This window comes from Sus scrofa, chromosome 13 (assembly GCF_000003025.6).
Source record: "Sus scrofa isolate TJ Tabasco breed Duroc chromosome 13, Sscrofa11.1, whole genome shotgun sequence".
NCBI lineage: Eukaryota > Metazoa > Chordata > Mammalia > Artiodactyla > Suidae > Sus > Sus scrofa.
The window spans coordinates 174,586,801-174,608,826 of record NC_010455.5 but is presented as its reverse complement, the minus strand read 5'-3'; the positions used below and the strand labels follow the sequence as shown (position 1 = coordinate 174,608,826).

General features: G+C 33.4%; 1 long non-coding RNA gene across 1 annotated transcript in view; it reads right to left on the bottom strand.

The window, feature by feature from the left end:
* LOC110256461 overlaps positions 1-22,026 on the bottom strand; it is a 277,952-nt gene that overhangs the window by 157,875 nt on the left and 98,051 nt on the right. The window contains exon 2 of the long non-coding RNA XR_002338002.1: positions 3,026-3,068. This is a non-coding gene — a long non-coding RNA (uncharacterized LOC110256461). The remainder of the gene's footprint in view (positions 1-3,025; positions 3,069-22,026) is intronic.

The window sequence follows — 22,026 nt, the reverse complement described above, 5'->3', positions numbered from 1 at the left end:
GATTCACTACAATATTCATGCTAAGGCCCACGTCTCTCACAGATGCCCCCAACCAATGAGTGAATTTGGTAGGGTTGAAAGAACTGGGTTACTCCTGCTGAATGTTGGAATTACCTGATGGGAATCTTTGCTCTGAGGCTCCAAATGTCCCTGAAGAGAAATTTCATAGAGATAGATTCCAGAGTAAGGTTACTCTTAACACTTTTCCTCCCTCCCTTCCCCTTTCTTTCCTTCCTTTCTTCACACATCACTGTCTGAAGGTCTTCCATACCTAATTGTTTGTTCCCCTTTATTTTTCAAAGATCATTCCCCCAATAAATATTGTGCATGTCTATCTAATATTATCTTGGTGTCTGCTTATTGAAAAATCTAATCTGATGTATTAATGTTTTATGTAGTAAAATTAAGTTATATTTGAGACAAGAAGGTGTAAGAGTTATACTGAAACTCTGGAATTATTAAAACTCTGAAAAAGACTGAAATTGAGAGAACAGTATAGTGTGGTATGATGGGAAGAGAAGATATTTGAAATTTTCATTTTATTTTATGGATTTGGTAAACATTGTCTGCATAAATAGATCTGGCTTTGACTTGGGATCACCACATATTTCTGGGCTTTATTAACCCCTTAATTTTTAAAAGTTTGGACATTTAAGATAATGTATGTAGAATATTGAGTTCAGTTAGACACCTAATACCTACCAATTGTTCTAATTATTTCTTATTAATAAATGTAATCATAATTAAAATTGCTTTTATCAGAATAGTTGGGTAAATCAAGCCCAACTATTTCTATGCTAGTACATATATGTGCAAAGTTAATAGAATATAAACACAGGAATAAGCTAGGACAATTAGTTTCAAACTGTAACATACACAAGAAAATCTAGGAAGGTTTTGAAATATATATCCCCAGGCCCTGATGTATAGACTTTGTTCATTATTTCTGTGTTTTGTTCAACATCAGTTTTTCTGATGTTGGTCATATATGGAACAAATGTTTAAGAAAAATATGCTCTGTGTGTGAAGAATATTGAAAAGTATTAATTTACTCATTTAACATGAATATACAAATTTACCTTAGGTTTTCAAATTGTAAAGTACCTGCAGTTAATACATGCATATTTATAAACAAAACATCCTGACTGGAGAAACATGTAAAATTGTCAGATATAATGGACCTTGCTGCACTAGTTATATTCTTTTCATAGGTGCAGTTTCTCCCCACTTATAAGCTCAAATAGAATAATGTGCAACTTACTCATTCCAAGTAGCGTAATTTTTAATTGTCAAAATCTTGACTTAATACTTACTTAATGAAATATTAGCACTTCTCATAATATGAAATTCAATAATTTATAAATTTACATCTGCATCTATAGGTAACTAACAAATCTATTTCAGTTTTTATTTTAATATATCATTATGTAAATTTAAATTTTTAAATGTATAAGATATTACAGTTACTCTAATTATACTAATCAAGCCTTTCATAGTGGTATGCATGAGGCAACCATTTGATAAGTCTTTGAATAAAAGAATATAACTAGCTGACTAGGATTAGAGAAAACTTACCACATTTAATAGAAAGTAACCCTTTACAATGACATTTATCATTGATATGTGTTAATGTTCACAGAAAATTTTATAAGATCAGTAGTTTTCAGTCCCAATTTCTCTTTGTACAAGCAAAAATATTTTGATTTCATGTTACAAGTAACTCAATATAAATTATTTTTAATTGTAATCTTAAATGAATGATAATAAAGATTACTTTTGATTAATATAGAGCTGGAAAGTAAGGTTCCCCTAGAATCTCTGAAAATGAATTTACTAAACAAACAGAATGAACTAGAAATCAAAAAAATATAGAAAATAACTAATTCTACAAATAAGACAAACCAAACATTACACAGGAAAAAAAGAAAAAGGAGGCAATGTTTCAATGGACTTTTTGATGCAATCAACAGCTTGCATAACAGCAAATATTTTGTCTCCTATGTCTTCTTTTAGAAGTACTGTTAAGACCTTTAGACATAAGGCTTAACAGCATAGTTTTTAGTTAGGAAAAGTTTGAAAATAAACCTCTACAGAGCATGTGGAATCTATTCTATGGCAGGCAATGCTACTGACAGTACATACCATTCACTTATAAAACTGGGTTCCCTTAGTGATACTTGATGACTGGTTTATCATATATCCATGGTAACTAGTTTCAGTTTGTTCCTAACCTATTTTTTCAAGATCAGCAACATTCAATAGCAGATTCTACAGGTGAGCCTCTTGAGGAGAGAGCCAAACTTTCTTATACATTGTCACAAATGTGTCAAACAAACAAAAAAAAAAGTATGAGAACTAGGAAATGTTCACTGTTGCTAATTCTTTTCTCTACAATTCTAATGAGATGATTAAGAATGTTGACTACCATATTCACTATGACAAACTGAAGATAGAATGAAGCCTAATACAAATGTCTGGTAATGAATTTCTTCAGTGTGGGCAACTTTGAGGGAGATGATGGTAGGTGGAGAATATTCCCAAGTAAAACAATACCTAGAAAATCAGGCTATAGCTTGAACATATCCTTGCATAAAGTAGTATATGACTTTTTTTTAAATACAGACTATGTTCACCTTGCTTGAAATTTAATTTTAATATATGCCAAAAAGCCTAAAGTGACCTTGCAAAATTATACTAATATCCTCCAAATGTAGAAAATAAAGACTTTCATGGAACTTGTTTTCATAGAACAAAGTTATAAAAGAGAGAGAATATTTGTGGTCTACAATGACAGATGTGAATAAGGAAGAATGTAATTATTTTAATATAGAGAAGCAACCAAGAATGATTTAAAATGTGTCCCTCATATCTGTGTCAAGGTGTGACATTAAACTATTATCTTCTGAAGAGTAATCTACAGATAATACAGTACAAGAAAATTAAGTTGCTTAAAAATAAGAACACAGTTATTATTAAATTTATAAAGTATCACGGTGCTTTAGTAACAAAATTTAAAATAAAGTACCTTTTGACAGGAGGATCCATGGAGTGAGGCTGAATTGTTTGTACTAAAAGGGGAGAAAAAAAGGAGAAATGGATCAGATTCTGATTGTTATTGATAAAAAGAATTGATAATAATAGAAAAAAACATGAAGAGGGAATGGACACACATTAGGATAAGTTACAGAGGGATAGAGGAGCTTATTTTGGATGAAGATGGCATTAGTCGATAGGTTGCTACATCTTTGGAAAGCTACTGATATTAAATATTTGCCTGATTATATATGATGACTAAAAATGCAAGGAAAAAGTATAAATTTTGCAAAGAATTTACAAATAATTTCACAATTTTGCTTCTAAAATATGTTAATTTCTTTCATTCAATGCTCTTTGTCTCTTTCATGGCTTGATAAAAAGTTTTCTCAGCTTACTTCCATAATGAAATTTCATGCTATAGCTGATATAAAAGTATGATATGCTACTCATTCTAGTAAAACTTAATTTGAACTTTGAAATGTAAATCAAAATTTTAAATAACACTTAATATAAGTGATTTTAATTATTATTAGGTTATATGCAACATATTTGATTGACTACATGTTCAATATTGCTACTCATAATCTTTCCTTTATAATATCCTCCATTCCTTTTTTGTCTCTGTTTACCATTGGCCTAAACTCTGGTAATAAGTTCATTCCAATCAAATTATCATTTTATCATAATTTTTAGGTTTCTGTAAAGTACCTTTAAAAATCTATCCAGGACATCTCTATTCTCGGTATGTAGGAATCTAACATTTCAAAATCTGCCTCCTCCCGATAATAATATAGGCATGAGAAACTGGCAGATTGCTTTTGTTTCCTTTAAATTTAATAAAATAATGTTAATTGCTAGAGTAATACAACAAGGAGATGGAGTAAAGAGCAGCAATAATAGAAAACCTCCTAGACATTGTCAATTTAACAAATGATTTGTAAATTACAGAATTTTCATTATCAAATGTATTTTTCCTACATCCTGTGGCATGCTGTGCAAAAGCGGTTGCCATTGAGTATATGCCCTGTTGGTGTCACTGCCTACAATTAAAAAAAAAAAAAAAAAAAAACACACTTCCATGATTAAAAACCCTAAATATAATTTTTTTCAAGAGTACTTTTTGAAATCTATAAATTTACTGAAAGAACTGCATATGAATATTCAAGAATGAACAATGATGCTGAAGGGTTAGACAGACAGGAAGGAAGAATTTGAGAATGAGAATGCTAATTAAGGACTTTTAAATTTGCATATTATGCAAATAACTCTACCCAAAACATCAACGTAAAGTGTTATTATTGCAGAACTCATTGCCTGGTCCTGGCATCACCACTCTCATTTGTCCACAGATGGCCTGGGAAAATGGCATAACCAATTGCTCGTATGACCCTAGCCACTACTGGTCTCCACTAGTCAGTCCAGTGGTGACATTAAGATAATGTTCTCCTGCATGGCTTCAGCTGCTGTTTACAAAACTCATCTGCTATTTCTATTTTCACAAATTAAGCATGTAGAAAGGAAATAAATTTTTGTTTAAAAGAGAACTTAAGGATGGAGGGATATATGCTAGAACTGAAGAGTCCTAGTATTCACTTCCAGGCCGGAGTCTTCCTGAATATATATCCTTATGTTCATATCTATCTATCTATACATATACACACGAACATCTATTGTACCTCTCTGAGCATCAGTTTCTACAAAGTAAAATACACATTGTAATTACTTTCCAGCCAAATCCTGTGTGAGAAGGTCATATTAGCTAAAAGGTGTAAAAATACCATTCAAAAGTAAAGTTATCTCGGGAGGCATTTTTTTCAAGTTCTATAAACTGGAAATTATCAGTGATTGCAGATTTGCTGCAGATATAGTTTCTAATTAAGAACAGGGGAAAATTATTTCTCAAAAGCCCTTTTTAGACCATTCATTCATTCATTCATTCATTTACTACATCATTAGTGAATGATATCTGTGCTGTGGGCAGTGTGGTTCTGGGATGCAAAGGCTCTGTCCCCACAGAATTTACATTCTAGTGGGAGAAGAGAGACAATAAAAGCAACAAGTATACACTAAAGTGTGTGGTAGTGATAACTACTAAGAAGAAAAATAAAGCAGGGTAAAGAGTTGTGATAAATTGATAAGTTTGAGGGTGTTTATTTGAATGGTTGTTCAGGAAATATAACACTGAGGCAAAAGCACTGAATTAAGTAAGACTGAATCACCTGCCCAGGGTCAAATTCCAAGAAACATTAAACCCAAGTAGAACTCAGATATCCTTACCACTAAAAGAATGCCCTCAGCATTGTGCAATATCAGTCCACAAAACGATGTTTATAAAATATTATATTTATATATTCAAATATCAAATACTTAAACATAAATGGTCATGTCAGTATTTCTAGATGCGGGGAGCCGAGGAGATACAGGAGGCCAAGGAAGGGAACTAGCCTGACGGCACAGTTCCGAAGGCAGGGTTCCTAACCGAGGAAAAAAAGCCTACCCACTGGCACAGTTCCGAGGGCAAGTTTAGAAATAGGGAAAAAGACTTACCCAGTGGCACAGTTCCGAGGGCAAGTTCTAAAAATAATGAGGCTCACCTGCTAACCTGACAACAACGGCTACAATAACAAAAATGAAGGTTTTGCACAATAGTGCAAGAATAAAAATTGCTTCTTGGAAAATTCAGTCTTTCCTGTTATTTACTTATTACTCAGCCTTTTCTGTTATTTGTTTGTTTTTTTTTGTTATTTTTCTATATTGTTTTGTGATTCAATAAAATTGGAACAGTAATAAAATAATAAGAGTTTCACCTTGGTGAAATTCCTCCTATTCAGATCTAATACAAGCAAAAACAAAGTGTTCATTGGTTTGTTACAAGTAAAAATAGGTTTTAGAGTTAGGTAATTGTGGAGTGTACAGTAGGTTAGAATAGGTTAGACATATATCATTCTTGATGGAAAAAATAATAATCTTACTTTTAATAAGTTTTGTAGGGAGCTTTTAAGTTTTATGAAATTAAGTTGCTTTGATATAAAAAATATTTTCTCATACTGTCCCCTGACCATAACGCTTTGAAGTTAGTACCCTAAGCTTTAATCTAAAAAATGAGTTTTTGTAAATGTTAAATTCTTGTGCTTTTGACCTTTCTAGTTGTTAAAGTTTAGCTTAAAACAATAAAGGGCGGCGCTTGCTAAAAGTAACCACAAGACGATTTATACCGAATTGCCTTATTTTCATATAATGATTTTTCCACATGATGTTTTGTACCCATTATAATTTTACATGATGCATTGTATCCATTAGTTTTAATTAAAATTCTTAGAACACAATGTATATCTACTGTACCATGCAGTCTAAAATTCACCCTTTGAGAATATGATCTAAGCACTGTGATGTAAGTTAAATTAAGCTGTCTATATAAACTGTTACCTATGCTAATAAAATTTGAGCAGTCCAGCGCCCTGAAAGAAGGGAAAAAGAGGCTGTCTCCGTGTGCTTCGCCGACACTGTCCATCCCCGGAGGGGTACCCTGGCTGCTGGAGCTGGATTCTGGCATCTAGAATATTGAAATATTCTAGAATAAGAAAAATAAGAGTGATTCTATATTATTGCATTTCTCCTGTTATTTATTGATGTCTTATTTTCCCATATATTAGAAGCTTTCATACTTAGAATATGAATATCTATTTATTAAAATATTTTCCTGCATGGTATTTTAATACTAAGCACTAACAAAAATGCATGAATCTAAATACAATGATGCAAAATCAGTACAATCTTGCTTATGAGCACATAAATTGGATTTATATATTAGAACTTTGAAGAATATTTTGTTAGTAATTTATGAGAAGCTCCTCCAAACAACAATTACTAATGATCAGCGACAACTTTAAGTGTGATTAGCAGTATCTTATTATCGAAGGCAAGACCTACTGGTAATTTCAACATTTTCAAATAAACTCTATAGAGAGAAATATAAACTTTAAATGAATGATAGAAAATACAAATTTTTTTTCTTTAAAATGTTGACTCAAAGTAACTAGTAGCATCCATATAAACTTTTATTTTGTTAAACAATACAAACATATAAGAGGAGGTTTAATTGAATTTAAAAGTCAACTGATTAAAATAATGACTTCTTAGGATCTGTGAAATTGTTATTAAATGATTTACTTTTCCTATAATACAAAAAATAAAACTTAGGATTCTTAAATGCTTGAAAAACAAGTGATTTTTCTAAGGGAAGTATAATTTTTTCAATGTTATCAAACAATAAATTAGATCTAACATAAGGACAAATAATAAATACAGATTTCTTTTAGTCAACCCAACTTGGCATAAATAGCATTCAAATTTCACAAAACAAACTAAATTAATTAACTTTTCTTTTTCCTATAAATAAATTTTACAATTGGAACAAAATTTTAGAAGTTGAGAAATATAAAATCAATTTAATTTTAGTACTTTTCTGAAGCTGTGTAATACAGTATGAGTGTATACACACACACACACACAATAAAGAGTTGCAAATAATCTGTATTCATTCAAATCACTATACTGACTTTCCTCAATAAACTGCATGGCTGAGTCTCCAATAACTCTATGAGGAATAGGCAGCTCTAGTTTCAGCTCTTTCATAATTGCCTATCGCTATGCTCAGTTTCACCTGATGGAGAAGTCTATTAGAACAATTTTAAAACCTTTACAGCATTCCAGCATTCATTGGCCTTTTTATAAAATCGTGGTTTCTTAGATTGTAACTGCTTATGGAACAAGAATACATTGTGTGTAGATGTGTGAAGTCAAAGTTTTAATTGCTTTCTCAGAAATATTTCCTTTAACAACATCTTGATAAAATTGAATGGGTCACATTAATTCTTAGGAAAAGTTTCACTATGAAATGACAAAAAGTATAAAGGTCTATGTCAGAGAACACAATTGCAGAATTTAGATAAATTTGGTCCTCACTTTCCAACATTCTTGTATGAAAGTGAAGATCAGGAAAAAACTGTTATTTTGTTATATGGTCTTACTGCTGAATTCTATGGTTGGCTTAAATTGATTTTTTTGTTGTTGCTGTTCTTCAAAAAGTATCAAGTAAAGAAATAATAACAGACAGCACTGCTGAAATATATAACTGCTTTTGCTGATACTCTTGAAGCATCTTATTTAATAACCACTGTTAACTGAATTTTAAATGCATAGGTGGACTTTTGCACAAAAGATTAACTACATTAAAATCATATTTAAAATTACTCTTAGAGTTCTACCTGAGCATTTGCATCACTGATGCCACTGAAGTTTTCACAGTCAGTATAATCTCCTCCATATTTTCTGAAGGAGATGTCTGGAGTTTCAGTTAAGTATATGTTTTAATATATGGGTAGATCTTAAAAGACTTAGGTAGAAAAGTCTCAGCTTTGTTTTGAAATACTTACATTTCACCTTTGTGCAGAGAATACGATTAAAATTTAATTTCTATTTACTAATATTGCATAATATACAAAAATAATGCAAATATCAATTTATTTATTTAATTTGCTTTTTGGGCCACACCAACAGCATATGGAAGTTCCCAGGCTAGGAGTCCAATTGGAGCTACAGCTGGAGCCTATGCCACAGCCACAGCAACCCAGGATCTGAGCTACATCTTCTATCTACACCGTAGCTCATGGCCATGCCAGATCCCTGACCCACATCCTCATGGATACTAGTTGGATTCATTTCCACTGCACCACAATGGGAACTCCATGCAAATATCAACTTAAGGTCATTACAACATTGGTATTATCTATTGCACTTTGTTGGAAATAGCACATACCCAAGACCCCAGTGGACCCTTAATATTCTTGCCAATAATAATTCCTTCTCTCCACCCTAAAGCTTGCAATTTTCCTGGCTTTATAAATATCACTGGTTTTTTCTTAATTGACAACTATATTTCTAATTAAAATATGATTTAATATTATTTGTTTGGAGAACTCTATATAAGTGAAAGCTCTATGTTATACGGTTTGTACTGGAAGGAGTTGTTCTATTCGTTCAGTATTAACTTTTTAAGATTTCACACTTTATGTAACTAGAGTGTATTCATTTTCATTCTGAATAGTAGTTGAAACTTTAATTGTATAGAAAAAAATAATAACTTGGTCGATTATGTGGCTAATGTGTAAAATATACAATTTTATTTTCAATCATTTGTTTGGAATTCTATACTACCAACATACACAAGCTCAACTAAAAAATTTACATTAAAATTGTATGTGACTTTTTTTTACTTTATTTCTCTAAGTTTCATATATTATTACTGTATGGACTCAGGGCATCAGACATTTACATGCCTGGGACATAATATGCCAGCTCCCCTGCATTCCCAAAATACAATTTGCTCTTCTTAAAGGTTCTTTGAGAGATAAAATTTAAAATGTTAATAAAAATGCTTTATCATTCCTCTAAAATCACTCTATTTTTGCATTTTCTTACTATATATCTGACACTAGATTTTTTGTATTGTTTTGTTCTTTTGATTTTAGGGCCACACTTCAGGCATATGGAGGTTCCTAGGCTAGGGGTCGTCGAATCGGAGCTGTAGCTGCTTGCCTATGCCAGAGCCACAGAAATGCCAGATCCAAGCCACATCTGCAACCTACACCACAGCTCACAGCAAGGCCGGATCCTTAACCCACTGAGAAAGGCCAGGGATCAAACAGGCATCCTTATAGATACTAGTCAGATTTGGGTCCACTGAGCCGCAATGGAACTCCTTGACACTAGAATATAATGAATAAAATTAAAATAATTGCATTATTTGCATAAAAGTAGAATAAGTATTTCAAAGACATATTTTACAGGTTGACTTAATTGGTTTACATACTTTTATGTTAAATACTGAGAATTATATTTATATTTGGCAGTCAAGAATATCCAAAATATGTTTTGTATTTATTTGCAGAAATATTAACCTGGATTTTCCTACATAATTTTTTATTTCCCCAACACATTATTTCTTTTTTTTTACTGTACAGCATGGTGACCCAGTTACAATGCTTCCTTTTATCACCCTGTAATTCATTTCTTGTCTCTGTTTTAACGGCTACCTTATTAAAGTTTTTTTAATGTCTAAATATGCAAACTATATATTCACATACATTTGCATAAACACACATATATAACATGTTTATATGTGTAGATATAATCTAACATACAAAGGTGTTATATATATTTATATATATAAATATACATATAAACAATTTGTGTTTATATTTGTGCTTACTATGTCTCACCAAACCCTATATAGTTTTTAATTGTAGAATATAGATACAGAAATTTAGATGTATAATTGGATGTTTAAAACATTTTTATTATATTTGATTTACAATGTTGTTCCAATTTCTGCTGTACAGCAACGTGACTCATTTATACATATATACATTCTTTTTTATATTCTTTTCCATCATGATCTATCCCAGGAAACTGGATGTAGTTCCCTGTGCTATAAGCAGGATCTTATTGTTTATCCATATAATTGGACACTTGAGCTCGACATTTTCAATTGCCACAGCAACTGCTTATATGTATGTTTACACAGATTGCCTAGAAAAAAAGTGTCATAATAAAAACTAATTTTGCCATCTATATCTCTATATTGTCAACTTATATTCATAATCTATGTTTTCCTACTTACCTTCACATTTCATCACAAAAAGAAAAAAGAAAAACTTATCACTGGTCAATTGTTTTCCAATTTATATATTTCTCCAGAAATTTTATTTCTACACGCCACATTAAGTTTTAACTTTGTGGTTTGAATTTACCAAAATTCACACAAGGTACTTCTCATAATTGGCAACTGTCTCAACATAAGATGTTATAAGATTAATAAACTTTCAAGACATATTCCCATCGGTCTGGGTTCACTTTTTGTTTTAATGAACTATGTCATCAGTTTATACTGTTCACCATCTCTCACATCTCACCATTCTCTCAACTAGTTTTCATGTTTTTCTTCTTTATCACCTCTTATATCTCTCAGCAGTTCTTCCTTGGAAGTGTTTATGGGTGAAAAATAACATAAAACTATCTCATCATATGTCTTATTTCAGTTATTTTGCTTTATCTTCAACCATTTCTTATCCATTCTTTCAATTTTATTCAGTTCTAAGTGGCAGTTATTATTGTTATTATAATATTTCCATCTTTAATGCAATTAAATATTTTCATTTTCGTCTTTCAGACAGTATTTTGTTTTCTTCTTATTATTATTATTTTGTCTTTTGTCTTTTCTAGGGCCGCACCCATGGCATACGGAGGTTCCCAAGCTAGGGGTCTAATCTGAGCTGTAGCCGCCGGCCTACACCACAGCCACAGCAACACAGATCCGAGCCACACTGCAACCTACACCATAGCCTCCGGCAATGCCGGATCCTTAACCCACTGAGTGAGGCCAGGGATCGAACCTGCAACCTCATGGTTCCTAGTCGGATTTGTTAACCACTGAACCGCAACGGGAACTCGTCAGACAGTATTTTAAACTTCTCAGTGGCAGAAAGTGTTCTTTATTTTTGCATCTATATTATCTATCATAGTAAAAAATGCAAGGTGGGCACTAATTTTTTTTTTAAACGATTAAGTCAGGGCTCAGTGCCTCAAAATTAGCAAGTGATTACTACTGAAACTCACAATTCACACTCAAAAATTTTTTCTTATTCTAAAATAGAAAAACTTTGATTGGAATTGTTGATTTATTTCTAATCCAACTTGCAGTTTGCATGGAGTTTAAGTATAATCAGGAATGTGCTAGGCCCCATTATAATTACTGATTGAATTAAACCTTTTCAAATTTAACAGGACTACTGCCTTTTCTCATCTTAAAATGGAGGAAACCCATGTGCCTTTCTCCTGAATCTTCATCTTATTACTGCTTTCAATCTCTACTCTAGTCCGAATATAGTCTCTTGCTTTACAAGTCTTCTAAGCTGTATTTCTTTTCTTTTTCTTTTTTTTTTTTTTCATTTTTTTTTTTTTTTTCAGGAGAAAGGCACATGGGTTTCACCATCAGTGTAATTCTCCCACAATCTTTAAATTCAGAGACAATCAGGATTACAGGGTCCTTCAGGTAAATTCTGCTAACTCAGTCCCTAATTCTGACTGATTACTGTCTTGATTCAATGCCTCTCTTGCTGATTAGGTGAAGGATGCATGCATGCTTGTTTTGAGAATTATTTCCAGTCCATATAATTTTCACATCTTTGCATGAAAATATCAGTAGAACAGCACAGATTTAGGAATTCCAGTGCACACATTTTCTTTGGTATTGCACATGGGTTGTAGCAGTAGTGGTCTGCTAGACAAGAACTAGGACAAGCCAAGTCTGACATTCAGTGAAGACAGGCCTGTGCCTTCCAAAGCTGTGTCTGGATCAGTAATCAGAAGATCAAGTTTAGAGATGGGTCAGAGTGGAATAAAGGGGATTTGAAGGTGATGAGAAGAAACCCTATCTCTATATGGATAGAGAAAGAGATACTGCAGGCAGCGAAGCCACCCTCCTTGCCACCTTCTTTATCTGTCCTGGAAGCCCTGTGTATTGGCAGGATCTGCCTCACTTCGAGAGGAGGGCTAAGATAAGTTAATTATGTGTTTGTATTTGATACCATTTGTTAGAAAAAAATGCCAACTTTTTACTATGCAGCAATGTAGCTATTGTAAATGAAAAGCATTGATGGTGCAAATGTGCCTTGTCCCATGTAAATTTAAAGGTAAGCTTTCAAGTTTATAAAACCTTATCAAATTAATAGGAAGCTAATATCTTCCTGAAAACTTGAACTTGGGGATTTTGTGAATCACAAGTGAGATGCTGAGACTGTCTGGCTCAGTGCAATGTTGCAGCCGAGTATAAATAGGAACAATAATGATCTAGGCTTGGTTTTAGTTTATAAGCCAAGAAAGGATGTAACACAGTCTTGCTGGGTTTGAGTATGAAGTCAAGGAACTGTCAGAAAGAAGAAAAATATTTGTGCATCCACCTGAACCAAGAAGAAAATAAGAGGGAGAGTGACAATAACGTTCAGAAGATAGGATACCCTCAAGTTAAGAAAATGCCTTAAGGAAAAAGAAAATTTCTAGTTTAAAACTTTGTTCAGCCAATAAATATTTTATAATCCAGAGATGTACTATGAGGCCCATTAGGTCTAGAATTGGCAACATCTTAACCACTTTTACCCTAAAACACTTTAAATCTCTCCATTTGTGAATTTTCCTCTGAAGGAACTTATTTTTAATTTCATAGCCAACTCCAATCAGAAATGGCATTCACCTTCAAGAAATGTGTTTTATAATAAACTTCATTATAAAATATACAACTGAGTTTTATGAACATCTTATAGGCATATTATAGGAAATATGTTTATTCTTATGCAAAGATCTTTAATGATCAATTTTCTCTAAAATATCTCAGAACTGTAAAACCATTATTTAATTTTAAAATAAAAATGTGTTGATATGCAGTTACAAAAAATGATTCTTCATCATTGCTATTCAGAAATGTAATGCCTCTCTCTTCTTTATAACTCCTTACTTAATGTATAGTTGTCAACCAATGAAGCGTGAAGCATTGAATAAAATTACTTTCAAATATTAAAAAAATGGAGGAAAAATACCTTTTTAATCAATAAAATTGACTTTAAAATTACTCTATTTTTGTAAGTAATCCAAATAATAAAATCTTAAAAGTCACAAATCAGGATTCAGTTACCTAAAAAGTTTTACTTTTCTAGATAAAATAATAAGAAAGCTATTGCCATTCCTGAAATAATTAAATAAGACTTCCCAAGGAAGAGAGCACAGTGTAGGAAAGAAGATAACCAATTTAAACAGAAAAAGTTAAAGCTGTCCAAGAATTTCCTCTTCATGACTAATTCATTTTCATGGGAGGATTTATAAAAGAATCTCAAGACTAATTTATGGCTAACCTTATGACTTTGCTCCTTCTTGCAATACAGGCTTAACAAAGGTTTGGTTCTCACTGTGGGAGTAAAAATAGATTATTAATGAGATTTACAGTTAATGGTCTTTTATTTCATTGGTCAAGATTCAGTGAGGAAGAAAGAAACCACAATACATTTCAATTAAGAGAATATAATAACAGGAATTTAGTAAGCAGGGGATGGAAAGCTGAAAAAGCCCACAAGGGAAGCCCAAATTTAAAGTAGCTGCAAAAAGCATCTAATTCCCATAGGTCTGGAAAAACAAGCAAGTTGAGGTTATGCTATTTGAACTGGAAAAGTTAGAGAAGGGATTCTCTAGGGTTAGGAATCAGACTTCCCAGAAGGGATGCTCTGTCTAGAGCTTGGAAGAGGGTGTTAAAGAGCTGGGACCTAGACCTGTAAGAGGCAGTACTTCAGAGCTGCTGCTGGTGCCTCTGGGGAAGGCCAGGAGAGTAATGGAAAGAAGCTGGACCATGGGACTAACTACTGCTGCCAGGAAAAAGATTTTGCTCAGGCAATGATGGTAGGAACAGAAGGTACAAGGACAAAGCAAGTTTCCTTTGACTTGTCCAGCCCTCAATCTCACTCCCTCCCTGCCTTTTAATGGTAGGCCCTAATAGGAAGCCAATTGACAAAGAAGAAATGTCATTTGTAGACTCCAGGACCAGCACAACAAAGCAGAGGAGAGAAAGATATATTTGGAACTGGGAAATAATAGCTTAATAACTCACATAAAATTTTTAATGGTACCATTTTGTTTGGGGTGCTCAACTGATGTGAAGTTGAGGACAACCAGGGTGGATAGAAGCAGTAATCACAAGTAAGAACAAATTCTAACTATGAAAATATCCGCACATAATAATAGAGTATAAAATCTAAAACAGGAGCAATGTTACATACATACTTTTAATCATGTAGATTTTTCAGTTCTTATATGTACTAACTGCAAAGAAGAATTTATTCACAAATTTTAATTATATTTGTGAGTTATAAAAGTTTATCCTACTAATGGAGAATAAACTTTACACAACAGAAGAATGATTTTGTTTAGTTTAAAATACATCTATCAATTCATTAAAAATATAATTATATCTGAAGAAGCAAACTTCACATATGAGTTTTTGAGACCACATGAAATATCAGGAAATATTTCCACCTTCTTATATGGAGTTGGAGTCCCAGAGAGAAAATCATTTTTTTTTTATTTTTTTTAAAGATGCTTCCAGATGTGCCTTTGTTTATGTGGACAAACATTCCCTAGAGTTTTCTTTTACAGTTCTCTGAAAAGCAAATTTTAATTTTGTAGACATAAGGTTAGCAATTGTCATAGTATTCCTGAGATAAAGAAGTACCAGATCTTCTTGTGAAATTAGCAGTTATAATCCATCCTGTACAAAGATGTTTACTGAGAAGGAGATAAGCCAATTTTCAAAGGGTCCAAGGAACTGTCTCTGAGGAATAATTTAAGAACATTTCCTTGCTAAGCTTTCCTATTGTTACTGCAAAATGAGTGTTAAGATAGTGTCAACCTATCAGTGTTAGCAAAAAAAGAGTCAAAAAAAATCCAAAATGGAACATATCAAGAAAGAAGATTGTCTATACTGACTTTCAACATAATTCCAGGATTAGAGGTTTACAGGGAAGAGCTTGTTCTAGCCCACATGCGGCTGAGGTGGAAAAGCTTCAACATCTGTATACACTGTCATTAAATGTGTGGTTTGAGACTATCTGCTGAGCATGAATGTGTCAATAAACAAGATTTCAAATGCTAGCATCCCTAAAGCCTGAGCAAGGATGAAAAGGAGCAAGAGCAGTGAGTCTGAGGTTGTGAGTAACTGGTTTTCAACAGCAGAAAATGACAGCAACATAAATATGAATGCATGTAAAAATCTGGACCAAGTATGTCGCTAAATTTTTACTCTCTCCATCTTGAAATTAGAAACTAGACCAACACTATTGTCAAAGGAAGTTCCAGTATTTTGACTTGTGAGGATCCTAATAAGATTATATGGTAAGGACCAAGTGAAACCTAAGAGACAGAATCATATGTGGATTTCAGTCTAATAAAGTATGCTCTAGCATCTAGTATAAATGTATCTATCTCTCATACTAATTTCAGCATTACAAGTTTTGCTGGCTGTATTTACCTAAGAAATAAAGAACCCCTTTATGTTTAAGTGTGTAAGTAGATACATGGAGGTTAAAATCCTGTCAGAGAGTCAAACACCTAGTCAGGGTCAGAGATGGATTGGGGGAAAAAAAAAAAGCTGATGTCATCTATAATTTATTCTACAATAGTCACCTCAGGACTCAATACATTCAGTAGAGGAACATAGTTTAAAACTGCTATTCAGTGCTATCACTCTTTGACATCAAGAAAAAGAGTGATGATGTAATACCAAATTAATATTTTATGACCATTAAAGTGAGGGCATATGTCCCATTCATTCTCTGATGTTATAAATGTTTAGGGTACAGAAAGTAATCTAAATCTTTGTGGAAGGAAGGGAAGGGAAAATTAAAAAAGTCAAATTACAAGTTTATCACTGTCAATTTAGGATCAATCCACAAAACAAACAAACAGAAAGTATAATTAAGAATTTCTCCCTGAGTTTACACCTAACTGGAAGCACTAAATCCTTGGACTTAATACTCGCATGTACTCAATTTCATTTTAGAACTATTTATTATCATTATTACACTTTAAATGAGTTTAGGATATGGTACCAAAGACGTATATCATAAAGGAAAAAGCAGATGTATTTTATTATATAAAAAATAAATTATTGTTCATAAAATTTTAAACACCATAAAATAAAATTAAAGATGAAGATTGCAAGCTGAATAACAATAATTGTGAGAGACATGACAGATAACAAGATAAAAGCTTCATACATAAATATTTTTTTCAATTAATAGATAAACAAAGGCAAAGGTGTGTGATAGGTATACATAATAATTAAATCTTTAGAATTATAAAGACAGTTATGATATACTAAGTAAAAATAGATTATTAAGCATATGTATACACACACAATAATCTCTGGAAAGATTAAGTGTCAAGACTGGATGAGTAAAATAAGGCTGTTAATTTTATGGTGAACATAATGCTTACTATCTCTTTCTCTCTCCAGCTCCTCCATCTCTTAGCCAAGTCTTTCTTTACTAGTGGAAAAAGCAATTAAATGGAAATTTGGGGGAGGAAAAAATAACTGAATAATGAAGGACTTCTAAAATGCAGCCATATATCGGTATCAAATTGATAACTTATAATTGAAAGACGGAATAGACATAAAGAAGGAGAGCTATATATTAGAGAAACACTGTGTTCTAATTAGAAAGAACAACAGACATGGTGTCAAATAAAACTGGATTCAAAATACACCTTTATGGAGTTCCTGTTATGGCTCAAAAGAAACAAACCTGACTAGTATCAATGAGGATGTGGATTCAATCACGGGCCTCCTCAGTGGCTTAAGGAGCCAGCATTTCTGTGAGCTGTAGTGTAGGTCATAGATGTGGCTCAGATCTGACATTGATGTAGCTGTGGCACATGCCAGCAGCTGTAGCTCCAATTGGACTCCTAGGCCTAGGGGGTCCACACCAGCACCCCCCAAATAAACAAAGAAAAAAAAATACATACTTTTGTACTGCCTAATTGTATCAACATTGACACATCACCTAAAAGCCTTTTTATTAAGTGTAATTATAGTCTCTAAGCTTCAGCATTTGTAGTGGTAGGAAAGCAGGAGTAAGGGGATAGGGATGGTATATTAAATATTTTGGGCTTTTTTTTCTGTTCTTTGCATTTACTGTGTATACTTAAAGTTCTTTTGCTTTGATATAGTTTTTCTGATCTCTGTCATCTATAAGATTTTCAGGAGTTCCAGTAGTGGCTCAGTGGTTAACGAATCCGACTAGGAACCATGAGGTTTCAGGTTCGATCCCAGGCCTCGCTCAGTGGGTTAAGGATCTGGTGTTGCCGGAGCTGTGCGGTAGGTTGAAGAACGGAGCTCGGGTCCTGAGTTGCTGTGGCTCTGGCATAGGTCGACAGCTACAGCTCCAATTAGACCCCTAGCCTGGGAACCTCCATGTGCAGTGGGTACAGCCCTAGGGAAAAAAAAAAAAAAATTCAATATATGGCAGTAAAACCTACCCGCAATTTCCTTAATGATTTAATTAGTTTTTCCTTTTTTTAAAATTCTTTTTAGGGCCACACCCCAGGCACATGGAAGTTCCCAGGCTAGGGGTCAAATTGGAGCTGTAGCAAACAGCCTACACCAGTCACAGCAACGCCAGATCCAAGCCGTGCCTGCAACCTATACCACAGTTCATGGCAACGCCGGATCCTTAACCTACTGAGCAAGGCCAGAGATGGAACCTGAATCCTCATGTATGCTAGTCAGATTCGTTTCTGCTGAGCCACAATGGGGACTCCTAGCTTTTTTTGTTTTTTATTTTATTTTTTTAGGGCCACACCCACTGCATATGGAAGCTCCCAAGCTGAGGTTCGAATCAGAACTGCAGCTGCAGGCCTACCTCATAGCCAAGGCAATGCAGGATCGGTGCTACATCTGCAGCCTACACCACAGCTCACAGCACCACTGAATCCTCAACCCATTGAGTGACACCAGGGATTGAACTCACATCCTCGTGGATAATAGTGAGGTTTGGTACAGCTGAGCCACAATGGGAATTCCTACCTTTTTTTTGTTATTGTTATTTGTTGTTTAAAGAAAGTCCTTCCCGGTTAAAGACAGAAAAATAGTTGAAAAATACGGTAAAGTTCTCAATTTTTGCATTTCCCTCCAGTTCAGATGAAATTTATTTTCCTTCATGGTGAGGAAGCAGATTGTCCCTCGTTTAAACAAATAAATTATTTTCCGGCACCAACATTAATTATTGGTAATTTCAAAAAGTTCACCGCATCTTCATGGATAATAGCTGGGTTCATTAAACACTGAACCATGGTGGGAACTCCAACAACATGTAACTTTTACATTCAACAATGTGAGGAGGAGTTCCTGTCATGGCTCAGTGGTTAATGAATCCAACTAGGAACCATGAGGTTGTGAATTCGATCCCTGGCCTTGCTCAGTGGGTTAGGTATCCAGTGATGCCAGGAGCTGTGGTGTAGGTCACAGACGTGGCTCAGATCCTGTGTTGCTGTGGCTCTGGTGTAGGCCTGCAGCTACAGCTCCGATTTGACCCCTAGCCTGGGAACCTCCATATGCCGCAGGAGCGGCCCAAGAAATGGCAAAAAGACAAAAAAAAAAAAAAAAAAAAAAAAAAAAAAATGTGATGAAACAGACACTATGTCAGTCTAGGGCTCAACTTTGAAAGGGCTGGAAGCTTCTGCATTGGTTTCCATGGAATGCTAATCTGCCCTGTGTGAGCCAAAACAGGGAGATCTGGAGATGGTATCAAAGGGAAAAGTGCCCTGATGAGTCCAGCCTTCAAGGTGTGTTCCCCAAACCACTAACCAGATAAGGAAGGAAGAAGCTAGCATGGAAATGGATCTTTCATTCCCAGGCACTCCAGTTTATGACATAAATTATACACAAACTTTCCAGTCAAGCCCTGACTTCTTCACTCAAAAATTATGAGCACATTTGTCCAAAGCCATAGACTGAATGACACAAGAGTGAACCCTAATGTAAACCATGGACTTTGGGTGATGATGATGTGCCAACATATACCTCTCTCATGGGAGGTGTTGATAAAGAGAGGAGAGTATGCATGTGCGGAGAGAGGGGGCATATACACATGGGGATTCCTTTCAATTTTGCTATGAACCAAAAATTATGCTAAAAAATAGAGGCTTACTTTTAAAAAATTGTGAGAAAATAAAACGATTCTGAAACCAAATATTTAAAGTATGCAAGATAGTTTATTTTAGTTAAAACATAATAAGGAATCAAATTTTGAGAATAAAAAATAAGTGAGAACTTCATTTTGATATAAAGGCAATTTTGAGTGTTTGAAGCCTTTTTAATTTCAAAATCTGAAATGCATAGATTACTTTGAACACTCAGAATATTTTATTCTAATAATAAAGTAATGCAAAAATTAGATATATGAAACCAGATATAACAAGTGTATGTATATATACTCTTGTATAACTAGTAAGTCAGGTCAAACATATAAACCATTATCAAATAAACCTATAAGACATATACCATTGCAAGTAACATGAATATTATAGTTTCAACTTGTGTGTGCAGTCTAGGTTAAGAAACTCTGTTTCTTTTTTTTTTTTTTTTTTATTTTCCCACTGTACAGCAAGGGGGTCAGGTTATCCTTAGATGTATACATTGCAAGAAACTCTGTTTCAACTAATTTAGTTGGTTTAGGAAGTTAAATTATTGTTACAATGTAATATTTTTCCAGTATGCAGAATCTAAGCTCTTACAATACTAATTGTAAATCAACATGAAAACTGAAATGCTTCCAGGCACTCAACTATACAGATTGGACAAAACGTCTCATCAAAGTGTTCCACCTGTCACTGATATAACCATAATTGCTGGAGGCACATATTTATTACTATGTACAACTCATGTAAATTGACTGTCAAAAGGCAGAGTTTCAGAAAGTGGTCCACAGAGAAGTGACTCTACATGAGTGTAAAAGTCAGAAGAGATCCACAGATATCTGACCACTATGACAAGAATAGGGTGGGCTTGGTGGCAGAGAATAATGAAAGAAATGCAATGTGTTAATCTGAAAGGCTGTCACTATCCAGGCAAGTAAATCAGTATATTTGTGTAGTTGAATTTCACAAGAATATTTTTGTCAAAACTTGCATATTCAAAGCACTGGCAAATCCAAAATCTAAAAATTTTTTGTAAAAAATTATCTTTGCATTATATTATTAGGATGCATGTTAAGTAGAATTGTTTTCAACAAGTCTTTTCCACCTTAAATAATACAGAGAACACAATATAAATTTAACTGTATTATCAATAGGACTAAAGATCATAATCACAAATTATGAACTTCTATGATGACAATGTATTTAACAAAAATAATTTCACCAAAGATGTTATTATTGAGTTTTTGCCATAGAAACAAATTAATTGGCTTTCACCACATATGATGCCGATATTAAATTAGTAATGTAAATTATCAGTGTGGGTTTCCTAAATCTGAGTATTTTTTTAAAGAAATCATATTCTAAGTATCTTGGCAAAAGTTTTTCTCCCTTCAGTTTTCTTGGGAAAAACTAACAAAATACATTTAACCACAAATTGTTCCTGCAAGCATTATATATCTATTTGTATGATAAAGCAAGCTGCAGCAAAGAGATACATATTCTAATAAGGTGTTTAGATTATATTCCCATTGCATACATGGAAGTGTTTGCCAAAGTAAATTAAGCTAGAAAGCTATCATTTTCTTTACTGATAGAGCTCATCTATATTCACTTGCCTTTCCTTTTTAATACAGATTTCTACTATCAAATTTCTTCAATTTTTTTCCTTCCTTTGGACTGATGTTTTCTTTCTCTCATTATAATGGTCTTAGAGAAAAAAGCATATCTTATAGACCCTTACAAGAGTGCTGAGCAAGATAATTAACACTGATTATTTTTGTTCCCAAATGTTAATACCCATTTTTATACACATAAACCAAACACTGTATTTCATCTTTAAATTATCTAATATACCCTAGTCTTCCAGGGTGTCCAATTAATGTCTGACATCAAGGGCATCTCACTTTAATAAAGCTTTATAGGCATAAAGAAAAATAAGAGACCTGGGCAAAGTACTGGGTTCATAACATGGTTATAATTACCACATTGTTTTAAAATTATTCATTTGTGCATTTCACACCTGTACTACCTGTGATCTCTCCAATGTAAAGAATATATGTTATTCACAATTGGTATCACTAGGGCAAATCTCAGTGTCTGCTACAATGGGAGTACTGCAAAAATTATGTTTGAAAAAATGGTGGGGTGAGTGGGTGGATAGATTGTTACATGAATAGAATAGTACATTAATTCCCC